The sequence below is a fragment of the Lepidochelys kempii genome, chromosome 6, assembly GCF_965140265.1.
Source record: "Lepidochelys kempii isolate rLepKem1 chromosome 6, rLepKem1.hap2, whole genome shotgun sequence".
NCBI classification, from domain to species: domain Eukaryota; kingdom Metazoa; phylum Chordata; order Testudines; family Cheloniidae; genus Lepidochelys; species Lepidochelys kempii.
In genome coordinates, this window is record NC_133261.1 from 112,605,900 (window position 1) to 112,619,800 (window position 13,901).

The 13,901-nt window shown below is 41.1% G+C and overlaps 1 protein-coding gene across 3 annotated transcripts in view; it reads left to right on the plus strand.

The window, feature by feature from the left end:
• Nucleotides 1-13,901, plus strand: part of RCOR1 (REST corepressor 1) — a 127,066-nt gene that overhangs the window by 945 nt on the left and 112,220 nt on the right. The gene's annotated exons all lie outside the window — the stretch shown is intronic.

Below are 13,901 nucleotides of genomic sequence, written 5' to 3' on the forward strand. Positions count from 1 at the left end.
CCAAGGGAAGAACAGCAACAAGGGGGGAACGTGTAGGGGAAACGTGCCTCTAGACTGGGGGGGGGGGGGGGGGGGAGGAGGGGGAGAGGAGATCTTTCCTTTTCCATGAAATAGAACCAAAACTATAGCTATAGATCTATTTACGTCCCTCCTCGCCCCCGCCCTCCCCCAGGGAAATATGAATATCTCACTCTATGGCACGGAAGCAAGAGGGATTAGCCGTGCTACTTTCTCTCCCCCCCCCCTTTTCTCTCTCTCTTTCTTCAGGTGTGGTTAGTTTCATATTCATGACGATCGGGTTGGGATCTGGGTCTTTAGGAGAGTAGCGTGGCACTAATTAAAAGGACTTTCATCAGATTCCCTGGCACTAATATGAAATCGAATCCTTTAGTGGGTTTTCTATCCCCTTACCCCCAGTACTTTTTAAAAAATACACCCCCCCCCCGAAAACGAGACATTCAGGGCCAGAGAAAAACCACGATTCTCCCCCCCCCCCCCCCAACGGTTAATAAAAGAAGTCTAGATGCTTTTCCAGAGGGCGCTTTGCAAACAGGGAGAAAAGCAGGGAAGCTGATTTGGCTAGGAGAGACCGTAAATGGCAGTTAGATTTCCGCTCCCCCTCCACACGATTTGTATGTTTGTGGGTTCGACCATAAGGGTAGAAATAAAAAAGATGAAGTCACAAATGCCTGTTCCTCTTTTTCAAATATATTCGATTATGGCTGTTTTAGGCAAACTAATGTGTCTGTTTTTTTAAAAAAAAAATTCTTAAGAACCAGTTGGTTGCCAAAATGTTCCACATTCCATCTATTCTGCTGCAGTTCTTTGTAAGCTAATTTAAAGTGGTATGGGAGAAAATTGTGAGCAAACAAAGGAATTGTAGTTGTACTGGAAGGCATGTGATTCAAACAATTTAGTATAGATGTGTCTACAGCTGTGTGTGTAGAGGTAGACTGTTGACTTCCTTAGTTTTTAAATGTGTTTTTTAATTGTTCCTTTGTAACTGTTGGTTAAAGCTAGTGGGAAAACCCTCCTACTGTCTGGAGGTCTTAACACTTGGAGTTGCCTCTTGCGTTTCTCAAACTTCATTGAATCCTCTGTACCTCTTGGCTTAAAAGAACAAAACAAAACACAGGACTTGAAAATAACAATAGTTCATTTCTCAGAACAAACCAGAGAGTAACTCTTGCTGTTAATTGACTTATTAGATCAATCTAAATTCTGAAATATATATTCTTGAGCTTCTCGGTGCAGAGGATGAAGATGTTTTGGGTGCCTTTTTATTTAATGGAATAGGTTGGTTTTTCTCTATTTTTTACACTGTTGCAGTCTCTACAAATCAATTAACTTATGCATTTTTTGTGGATACTCAGGTTGAACATCTTTTTAGTTACAGCATTTCATATAGTTATTTACAGATTTTATTTGTATTGTCTCTCTCTCCTGTCTTCTTTCTGGGTAGACATTTCTCCTGGTTCTTCCGATTGACAGAATAGGATACAAGGTCTCTCTGCTCATGGAAACTCCATTTTTGGGTTGACCACTGGGGGAAGGGCTTATTAGGGAGCAATTGACTCTCTTTTTCATTCTGTAGGTCAAGCACAACATTGCTGTAACATACATGGATCTTACTGGCTTCTAGCCAAGTGTTACAACAATACTTTACGCTTTTCGTTGAACCTTGCAAATCAATTCTCTAGCTTACCTCATTTCTCTACTAGAGTGACTTTTTTTTCTTACTGCTGTGACTGAACTGAATACATTTAGGATTGTATTTATTTTCTTCTAGTTTTCAGTTAATCTTGTAGATTTACGTATGCAAAAGTTATTGCACTCATTACTGACTCATCTTTCTTCCCAGTGGGGTGGGAAGTGTATGACATAGCTGGAAAAATAAATTTAATTTACACAACTTCAGTGGAAGTTCAGCCTGAGTAAACAATGCAGTACTTAGTCCATAATAGCCTGATAGAAAGTAAATAAGCAGACTTTCATTGACTTCAATGGACTTTGAATTGGGCCCTTATTGTGGAACTAATTTTTAGACATAATTAAGAGTTTAGTGTATACTCACATCTACCTTCTACTTAAGTAGATTGGAAAACTAATGCTAATTTTTACCAAACTATCTTGATAGTTTTGCAGTTAACATTGTTCACAAAAATGTATATTTTCTCTTCTGAGCATCCCTGTTCAGTTTTTAATTTGATTTTTTTTTAAATAATAGTATGCATTCCTAAATAACTGTACTTCTGGAATATAATGCCAGTCAAACTTGATCTTTCAGCAAAAAGTGTAAATTTCAGCTATCTGGAGTCTATCTCTCTTAACCCTAAGCAATTGTTTGGCCTAGAAATTCTTATGACTACTACATTCAAACAGCACAGTGTTATAATAATGCACAATGACTGTAGGTTCAGTTTACCAAACATCCTATTTCTAGTAGGGAAGAACAAAGGATTTGTAAAACCTGCTGGTTCTTTGCCCTGGCCTATGCTGGGACTCTAGGTCAGGGGTGGGCAAACTTTGGGGTTGTGAAACTGTATGGAAGGGTGAGTAGGGAAAGCTGTGCCTCCCCAAACAGCCTAGCTCCCACCCCCTATCTGCCCCTCCCACTTCCTGCCTCCTGACTGCCCCCCTCAGAACCCCCAACCCCCCTGCTCTTTGTCCCCTGACCACCCCCTCCTGGGACCCTCCGCCCCTAACCGCTCCCCTGGGACCTCACCCCCTATCCAACACCTCCCTGTCCCGAGTGCCCCCCCCCCACCTCATCCACACCTCCACCCCATGACAGCCCCATTGGGACTCCCATGCCTATCCAAACCCCCCCCCCCATCCCCTGACTGCCCCCCCGGGACCCCCCCGCACCTTACTATGCTGCTCAGAGCAGCAGGAGCTCGCAGCCCCACCAGAACCAGCCACACTGCCCGTGTGCCCGGCAGGAGCGGCAGGCCAGAGCGCTGGTGTGCAGCGGCATCACGGTGGGGGGACAGCTGGGGAAGGGTTGGGGGCTAGGCTCCCCAGCTGGGAGCTCAGGGGCCGGGCAGGATGGTAATTTGTCCACCTCTGCTCTAGCTGGTGCATTGGTACAAACCCCTAGTATAAACAGTGTCTCCTTACCCCTGGGTAAACTGTGCCAGTGTAAAACTGTGTGTACACTAAGGATGTACACTAAGGATCTGCACTATTGCATTGGTACTGGAGGCTGAAACCCAGTACAGAACAGATTTTTGCATCATGGCCATGATTTTAGAATAGGGACTGTAAATGCTTTTAGCTACAGTTCAGCATTAAAGTTAAGTGTACCTTTGATATATTTATTATTAATCATGTTCATTACAGAAGTTTATGTTTATTATGCTAGTGCCTAAAGACCAACCAAGAATGGGGCCCTATTGTGCTAAGCATCATAAAAACAGATTTCAGAGTAGCAGCCGTGTTAGTCTATATTTGCAAAAAGAAAAGGAGTACTTGTGGCACCTTGGAGACTAATAAATTTATTGGAGCATAAGCTTTCGTGAGCTACAGCTTATGCTCACGAAAGCTTATGCTCCAATAAATTTGTTAGTCTCCAAGGTGCCACAAGTCCTCCTTTTCTTTTTTCATAAAAACAGAGTAACAGACAGTCCCTGCCCTGAATGCTTACAATCAAAATTAGTATAAGAAGCGGAAGTAGCAGTTCTGTTAGTCCAGTCTGTTTCTTGTGTGTGTATATATAAAAATACTATGCACATGTGTGAGGCAGTTATAGTAAAGAATATTAAACTAGGAAGGCTTTTCAGAACTACGTTCTGCAAAATATAGTGAAGTTGAGCAAGACAGTAACAAGATGTTGATTCAGATTTCGTAATTACATTAGAGCTAGATCAGACCAAAGAGGCAGTGAATACTGTACAACATGAAATCAAAAATTAAGGTTTCCTTAGTTACTCTCTGGATTTGCAATGACAAACTATCAAACAGAATAAACACAAAACTACTAAAAAGTGCGCAGAGAACCCCTCACCTTTTGACTAATCATAGGGTTAGAAGGGACCACTAGGATCCTCTAGTCTAACCACCTCTAATGGTTTAGAGGTTTTCAGTAGAGCTGGGAAAAATACTAAGACTAGAATGTATATTTTTAGATTCCTTTTGGAGCCAAAAAATAACTAGATTTCCTTCTGAATTAAAGTGGCCTTCTGTATGATCTTAAATTTTTCTTTAAAATTACAATGGCTAAAATTGAATGTGGCAAGGGCCTGATGATGATCTTTGTGATTCTTGAAAGCCAAGGACATGAGCCTGCAAATACTTACGCATGTGGAGCAATAGTCTTTACTTTGTAGCTCCTTGAGTTCAGTGGATTGGCTACTGGCAGTAGGACATCCCTGCAAATCTGGATATCCACATCCATGGTCCATTTTTGTGGATTGGATATGGATACAAATTTTGTAGCCATGCAGGGATCTAAGGACTAGGTCACATGGACAAAGTTTTGTAGAATCTTTCCTTAAATTAGTACTGGTCCCTTTCTCATCCTACCCACCCATTGGCCCAATGTAAGGTATTGCAACTACATGTTGCTTTGATAAACCAGGTCTTGGTAGCTGGACACAGCACTTGCCTCTTTTGTCTTAAATAGAAAAATAAGTTTTTAATTGTTCCTAAGTGTGTTATAAATATTTATATATTGATGATAAGTTTTGCTGTTTGGCCTTGAGTTAATGAATACATTGAGAAAAGCTGTCCCTCCCCCACCATTGCCCTCTTTTTAGTAAATATAAAGAATTGTGAGTCAAACGTTTGACTGCTAGCTGACAGCTCTAGCAAACAATACTTGTTATCAGTAGGCCAGCATATATTGTGAGTTCTCCATTTGAGAAACTGAGGATTTAAAAAAGAGAACAAAAAGCTGTGTGTACTTGTGTGTTTAATGGAAAAACTTAGTGAAAGGGAATGTTTTGTGTCCCAAAGATGAATAGAAATCTATTTTATTTTATGTGGGGGGAGAAGGAGGGGTGTACTAGCAAAAAACATGCTTGCTACTTGACCCTGATTGCTTTCTGCTCGTTCATCTTGTCTGTGCTGAAATATTGTAATATAAAAAGGAACCTAGTTACTTTTTTTTTACCCTTTTGCATGGCTAATCACTTTTAAGTAAGATTTAGGTTTCAATGACTTTGAAAAGCATTATAGAATATCTTGACAAGAACAACTTGTTCCGAATCTATAAATACAGAGAAGATAGAAACGATTTTTCCTGTGCAATTCTCCTTCTCATGGCTGTAGTGCAACTAAGTACCTTTCATGTCAGTTATAGCAGAACAAGTATGAGCCAGTTCTTGTACCTCCAGACTTCTGTTATGTCCATGTCATCTTCAGAGAGAATGCTCTTGTTTTCTTTCCGGTAGAAGTGAACTCCTGACAAATGACTGGTTAATCCAGAGGGTGCCCTAATTCAATCAGATCTATGATGGAGATGCCAGGGGGAGGTAGAGAGGGAGAAGCCATCTATGGATTGCTTACAGGAGAGCTGGCCTTCACCAGTCTCTTGGCTGCTGTACTACAAAAATAAATGAATAAAACCAGAGCACTCTTGATCTAGGGAAGTATTCCTGTTAAGGGACGAATTACAGTAGCACCCTAGAAACATCTGGATCCAGGGACGCAGAAGGTGGGAGAAATGCTTACTGTGAGGAGATGCCATTTGAAATGCTGGAGGTCTGGGAATGCACCCCACTTTGGTCATATAAACACCCAAATGTTTCCTTTGCCTCCTGGATGGCCAGGTCCCTGCAGCTGATTTGATTTCTTTAAAGTTTTGAGAGACTTGGTCAGTGCAATCTTGCCTCAGGGAGACTCAGCTCATACTGCCCGTAATACATTTGGTCCCAGTAACTCTCGGAAGTTGTGGGACCATGTCTAGGCAGGGAGGAAGCTTGGGTGCAGCTCCCTGGCAGTTAGGCATTGGTCGTCCATCTGGAATGAGAGTGAAAAGTATAATGAACTAGATGGTTCACCTTGTTTCTCTTGGTATAGCTTCCCTTGGCATTGCACAGTGAAGTGAGTAGCCCAAAGATGCTGTCTGTCACTTTGTTGTGCAATGCCAAGAGGCCTCTCCAACAGTCTTGTTACTGGAGGTCATGAGGTCCCCTAGTGAAATCAACCTGACTCGTGCAGTTTTTGCAAAATAAACTTGTCACTGCGTCATCTTTTGATGAGTGTATTAATGGTGGGACTGACTTGATAGTTATGAAAAGTGGATCCTTTGTTCTAACTGGTCTCTGCCACTTAATGAGTTGCTCTTAAAACTTTTGTTTTCAGCCTAGTTTAGTGTTGTGACTTGGCCAAGTGAAAGGCTTAGAGCTCTCTGTGATTAGTTCTTAGCTCGGAAATCTTGCCTCTGATCAATGCACTTACGGTGTACAATGCAATGTACAATGCACTTACGGTGGGCTCTTGTCCTGTAACATACCTTCAGAGTATTATAACTGGATGTGGTTTGTAAAACACTTCAGCTGTGCAGTTGAACTTCTGAATATCCATATTGGTTTCTGAACAGATGCTAGGCAAGTGCAGCTGAGGCAGCTGGTTCTCTGGAAACTTGTTCAGTTTAATTTTTAGTAATGTTCCTAATTTTGTGATACTGTGGCATAGATTTTCATGGTGCTTTACAATTATAAAATAAGAAGAATTCTAAGTGCTGAGCGGCCTGTAATGTAACTTAATTAGAGTGACTGGTTACTTCAGTGGACCTGGAGCAAGGAACCTCCAATTGTGAAAGCAGAACTGGATTTTGACCTCCTTATGAAATCTTTACCAATTTGCACATTTAGTGCTCTTGTACATTTTGAGGTTTTGAGCCTCTCTATACAAATTCACAGTTTGCCATTTGTTTTAGTTAAAGTCCATGCTCTTAAATATGTTTGTGTGTTGGAAAATATGAAATTGACTTTTGAACTAAAATTTTCTCAAATGATGAACAGGAAATACCTCCTTGCAGTGTAATTTAGACTCTATTTTAAATTTTGAGAATAGCCCTTTTTCTTTTTTGTTTTGTTTTTAACTTTCCTTTTGGAAACTTTCTTCTATTATCTTGAACCCATAATGCCAGTTGTGCTGAAATGTGACTGATCGTGATGTGATTAACTTCTTTTAGTATGGTAGGTACATTGAGACCAAGCTAGTGTGTCTAACCCGCTCTGCCAAGCATCTTCAAACATTCAGTGCTGCACAGCAGCTAAACTCGTTGAACTCTGCAAAAGGAAGTATTAGTAAATGGAGTTTCTTACATTGATGAGGGAGTGGGAGGCTGCAATGGACTGATAATATCTAATCACAAAGATCCCCTGTTCAGAGGAAGATCTGGTGTATACTCGTCTGGTCATGGTGCATTAGGAGCTTCCACGCAGGATGCTACTGGTATTCTCTTTGTTCTTTCAGTGGGGTGGCAGCAGTGTTGAAAATGAACAGTGTAAGGAAGTGAGTTGGTGTCTGTAGTAGAAGTGCCCCTACCCCAAGCTCCTCCTCAGTATGGAGAGGTTTCACAGATGATATTCTCATAAGAGATCCTCTGTTACTTTCATAGTATAGCCTTCTAATTTAGAATCTAACCACGTGCCACCTGTGGCATCTGTGCAGTTATGCTGTCTATAGGTATCTGGATTATGCCCATTATCGTACGGGTCTGTGTCTGTATACTACAGATTGATATCTGAGTCCATTTGGACTTCGCTTTACACTGATTTACAGATTTTATTTTTTTTTTTTAAATCTGGATTTAAATATTGGGCATTAAAAAGTTTGTATATACCCTTAAAACATTGTTCTCTTAGATATTGTATATTTAGTCTGCAAAAACATGGGCCAATGAATAATGTGTAACTATAGCAATTCTGCTTATATTAGCCCATGTATATATTGTTATGTAAGTGACTGGCTGGCTTCCTTCCTTGTTAGAAAGAATTAATCATTGCAATTTGAAAAAGCATGGACTGTAGACTCTCAACCCGGTGGAGATCCTATAAACAGTGAAAGATTAAGATGGAAATGTTGCTAGAGGGAAATGTTCTCATCTTGGGGGAACAGTCAAGTCAGGATTGGAGGAAAAGTCTGGATTCATAATTCAAATGTTTATCCGCCTTTTTTTCCTCAAGATGTGAACTGAAATGGGAAATTCCTTCCACTCCCCTGCTTTCTCTTTGGGCCCTCTAGTCTCATTGCCTTTAGCGTGAATCAAGAGCACTCTGGCTTGGGCCCTTCATTACAATTTTTGAACTTTTTAAAGAAAAAAAGAATGGAACACTAATAAAGCTGTTAGACCATGCTGTTTCCAAACAACTTTGACAAGTGGCCTTTGCTACGTCTTTTGTGTAGGCTGCTAAGGGTTGCATAAGCTCATGGCTGTCTTCAGTCATGCTGCGCAACTGTAGTGTGAATTCACTTTTAGCTTTGAAAAACAAACAAACAAACACTTTCAGCATTCCTCAGAAGCCAGTGTGCTCAATTGCTTCTCTAGATGACAAACCACTAATATTTTACAGGCTCTAATGCAGGGGTTCTCAAACTGGGGGTCGGAACCCCTCAGGGGGTTGTGAGGTTATTACATGGGGGGGTCGCCAGCTGTCAGCCTACACCCCAAACCACGCTTCGCCTCCAACATTTATAATGGTGTTAAATATATAAAAAAAATGTTTTTAATTTATAAGGGGGTCATGCTCAGAAGCTTGCTGTGTGAAAGGGGTCACTAGTACAAAAGTTTGAGAGCCACTGCTCTAATGGAAGGCTGTTCAGAGCAGTTTTGGGGATGTAGAGGTGGGCTGTAGTGGAAAATGTACCAGATAGCATTCATACCTTCTTGGTACTGTTTTCTGTCTCAGAATCTTAAATATGTCTCTAATGGGACCCCTTTCCCTGATATCTGCAGCTGCCACTGCTCTGTTCATGACAGTAGCCATGGGAACACAAGTAGGATGATATGAGTTTATAACTTCAACTTGTTGCTAGGCAGGCTGCCTCAGTGTTGGTATTAAGTAGTCTTAACAACAACAAAAAAATGTGTTCTGATATTCCACCTCATTGCGTGTGGGAAGAGGACTTTGTTCTTAACTGGCTCTGGATTTTCTTTGTCTGATAGATGGAAAGATAAGGACGGGCACAAAACAGCATCTGGACAGTAGCACGTGTGGTGGCTCTCTGCTTAAGGTTGGGGAAGGGGTTGTTGCGGGAATGGATGGACGTGACCTCAGTTAGTGACCGTACATGTTAAACTTTTTTAAAACAAAGTACCATATGACGGTGATACATCACATGTGAAACTCAAAACACACAGTATAAAAGGCATTACTTATGTAGCCTAAGAATTGTAATCAGTGTTAAAAATACATACTACTAAAAACAGCATACACTCTAAACAAAGGTCATTGGCTCCACATATCTAAGGAGTTTAGAAATATCTTTTTTGCTGTGAAAATATAAATTGTGACTCAGGCAAGATAACCCGGTATATTAACTTTAAAGCTGCAAAGGTTTCTAATTAATACTAACAGAGTTCACATAAATGTACCTTACAAAAGTTTGGGTCCAAATATATTTGTATATCCAGTTCTCCTATCACTGAAATGCAGCATCTCAAACTTAGGATTCAGAATTCTTCAATCAAAAGGTGAGGGAAATTCAGTACCTGAAGTAGTGCAAGGGATTGCTCCCTGTTCCATCTTCAGTGTCTGTCATAAGATCTGAGAAGCACAGAGCACCCATAATTCTGACCAGAGTTAATAGGAGTTGCTGGTACCTCTTAAGCTCAGACCCAAATATTTCTTCTCTCTTTTTTCCTCTACTCAACCTTTGTTTCATGTATTGCAGCAGTAATCGGTTGCTCTCTGGCTACTTGGGGGTGTGTGTGTGTGTGATGCTCATGATGCAACAACCATCACTCCCATTCTAGTAATCCTTTCCTAGAGGTGTCCCCAACTAACCCCTGGTCATCCCTTTCTTAGCAAAATCCAGCCTCTTAGCTAGCTTCACCTCTTACAGCAACTTGTCTGAAAGTTGCTCTTCCAGCTTCTACTTCCTTTGCAGTGGTTCAGCTGTACTTATTTGCACATGGCCTGTAACTCCCTACTGTCCGAAAACTGGGTGCCTGGTTTACCTCATGTACTCCTGTAATCAGCCCTGGTGCCCCTCTTCTCCCCCCCCCCCCAAAAGAATTGCCATGCTTGTGGCATGTCCTGGCCATTCTTCTGATTGCTGCTGGTAATATATCCTCCTCCATTATGTCTCTAGGTCTTCTAGCTATTCCGTGATCTTGTTCTCCTTACCCCAACCTTAGGACTTGTGTTTTCTAGTGTATTTCGTGTACTTTTCAGTCTTCCTGTCCCTCACTGTGTTTTCTGCCTTCTTTCTCCCCTCCCCCATCCCATGGGAACTTCATCTCTGCACCTAATCTATTCCACAACTATTTTTAAAATCCCTCTTGTGACCTCTTTCTTCTGGTTGATGACTCAGAGCCCTCTGTTTAGGGAAATAAAAATAAAACAAAAACTAGCAGAACTTTGTTTGTATTATCACAGTGCCTGGAAATCCCCGTCATGGACCTGATGTTAGGTGCCATACAAACACAGAATAGAAAGATGGTCCCTACCCCAAAGCGTCTACAATCTAAGTAGATGTTTATCGATTACTCCTGTTCTTTCCCCTCGCCTTTGTCTGAGCACCTCCCAGGTACTTCAGTAGTAATATCGATGTGCCTTCCCAGACTGTACAGGAAATAGTTTATCAACTTTTTGAACAGGATTTTTTTGGGGCAGGAGAGGAAGGGGGGATGGACAAAAACACACCTCGTGGGAGAAGCCAAGTCACAGAAATGGGTTCTGAGCATGGTTAGGTCTGTGGATGTTTAACAGGAACTGGACCTATGCTGTAGAAATTACCCCTTCTCCCCCGGCACTACATTCCCTCTCCTGGTCTGTAGCTTCACTCTTCCGGTGGTTTGTAGCTGCCACGAAGGCCATGGCTGTGGGGAAAGAGTTGATCTCTTGGGTAGCTAGGGGCACTCCCATGGAGCGCTCAGATTATCAGGGCAGAGACCCTGAAGTGGATTCTATCCAACAGCCGAAGTCGCGGTGATTTCATGCAATTGCGACTAGATGTTTGTTTCATCATTCTCGTTCTGATAAGGCCCTGCCCAGAGATGTCCCAGTTACCGGATTGCACCCCATTCTGGCCATTTAAAGATTGATGTGTGTGTTTGTCCTCATGGCAATTTGGGGATCCAATAGTATTAAGTCCAAATGGACCCCAAGGCTGTGATAGATGGAGATGTTGATGAGCAGACCAACTCTTTTTGAAGCACCTTCTCTCCAGCATTGCCTCAGTCTTGGATAGGTTCAGCTTCATCCATTAGTAGCATGTAGCTCCATTCTCCCACCAGCTTCCCTCGGCATTATATAGATATTGAATAATATGGGAGAGATCCTGCAGGTGAGAACTTTGGAGGTGTAGGAACAGTTATCAGAATAACCCTCTGAAGTCAAGAGGGGACACATTTTGTTGATTACATGACAACTACTTTAATGGATTTCATTCTTCATATATTCACCCTGAGAAACACAAGTGTGTGTACCTCTTGAGAAGCAGTCAACCTGTTACTCCTAACTTTGTGCAGTAATTAAGATAATTGAGGGGACTATAAGATCCCTCCTTCCTCCCCTCCCGCCCCCCAAAAGTTTCCTGTTTGCTCTGGTTTGAATTTTGAGCAACTCTTTTTCTTTCAAAAACTCTCCCTAACCTGTTAGACATAGATTCTTTAAAGTGCAAGCAAATGCCATCCAGCACCCCATCCAATGTTCTTTATGTCACTAAGCCTGTTTTGTCTTACAGTTGCAGTTTCAGGTGAAAAATGACTTGTGTCAATTTCCACCGGAACAAAAGCCACTAAGGCTGTAATTTAAAAATGCTGCGGTGTTGAATGTTGGCTATTTGGTCACTCTGGTACAGCCAGGCAGCACTCTATAACAGTGGCTCTCAACCTTTCCAGACTATGTGGACCCCTTTCTGCAGTCTAATTTGTTTTGCCTACCCCAAATTTCACCTCACTTAAAAACTACTTGCTCGCAAAACCAGCCATAAAAATACAAGTGTCACAGCACACTAAAACTGAAAAATTGCTTGCTGTCTCATTTTGTCTGTATGAAACTTTAGATTGTACGGTCTTTGCTAGTGCTTTTTATGTAGCCTGTTGTAAAACTGGGCAAATGCTAGATGAGTTGATCTACCCTCTGGACGACCTCTGCATATCCCCAGGGGTACGTTTACCCCTGGCTGAGAACCACGGCTCTATAATATTCAGGTTCTCATCCAGGAGCAAAGATGGACAGTTAACGAATTTGTTTTATCTTTATAGGCATATTAGAAAAAGTATGGTTTATGCTGATGTGAAAGGATGGACATAAATGATTATAAAGCTCATTTTAATATGTCTTCTAAACCAGAGATTCATAGGCTTCAAGGCCAGAAGGGACCATTCTGATTGTCTAGTCTGACCTGTATAACACAGGACAGAGCACTTCACAAAAATAATTCTGAGAGCAGATCTTCTAGAAAAATATCAAACTTGATTTAAAAATTCAGTGATGGAGAATCCCCTATCATCCTTGCTAAAATTTTCCAATGGTTAATTACTTTCACCATTAAAATGTGCACCTTATTTCCAGTCTCAATTTGTCTAGCTTCAACTTCAAGCCGTTGGATCATGCTATACCTTTCTCTGCTAGACTGAAGGCCCCATTATTAAATATTTGTTCCCCAGATAGACAATTATAGACTGCAATCATGCCATCACTTAACTTTCTCTTTGTTGATCTAAATAAATTGGAATTCCTTGAGCCTCTTACTGTAAGGCAGGTTTCCTAATACTCTAATCATTTTTGTAGTTCTTTGCTGAACCCTCTCCAACTTCACAATTTAAATAGAATGTTGATAACACCAGAACTGGACACAATATTCTAACAGTGGTCGTACCAGTGCCAAATACATTGGTAAAATAGCCTCTCTACTCCTACTCGAGATTCCCCTGCTTGTGCATCCCAAGATCATATTAACTCTTTGGTCACAGCATCGCAATGGGAGCTCATGTCTAACTGATTATCCACCACGACTCCCAAATCTTTTTCACTATCTACTTCCCAGGATAGTCCTCCATTCTGTAAGTGTTACTTGCAGTCTGTGTTCCCAGATGTACACATCTACGTTTAACCATATTAAAATGCATATTGTTTGCTTGCGCCCAGCTCACTAAGTGATCCATACCACTTTGTGTCAGCAACCTCTCCTCTTTGTTATTTACCACTCCTCCTATTTGTGTATCTTCTGAAAACGTTATCAGTGATCTTATGTCTTCTTCCAGGTCATTGATTAAAACTGTGAAATAACATAGGGCCAAGAATGGATCCCTGCAGGATCCCATTGGAAACAGACTTGCTCGATGATGATTCTTCATTTACAATTACATTTTGAGACCTATTTGTTAGCCAGCTTTTTATCTATTTAATGTGTGCTATACTGATTTTATGTCTTTCTAGTTTTTAATCAAAATATTGTGCGGTACCAAGTCAAACTATATTACATCAAAATTTTATCAACAAAACTTGCAATCTCATCAAAAAAAGATATCCGGGTAGTTTGACAAGATCTGTTTTCCATAAATCCACAGTGATTTGCATTAGTTAAATTACCCTCCTTTAATTGAGTCCCTTAGCAACAGCTCCATTATCTTGCCTGGGGTTGATGTCAAGCTGACAGGCCTATAATTACCTGGTAATCCCATTTATTCTTTTTAAAAACTAGCAGAACAACATTAGCTTTAGTTCAGTGTTATGGAACTTCCCCAGTGCTCCAAGACTTATTGAAAATCAACATTA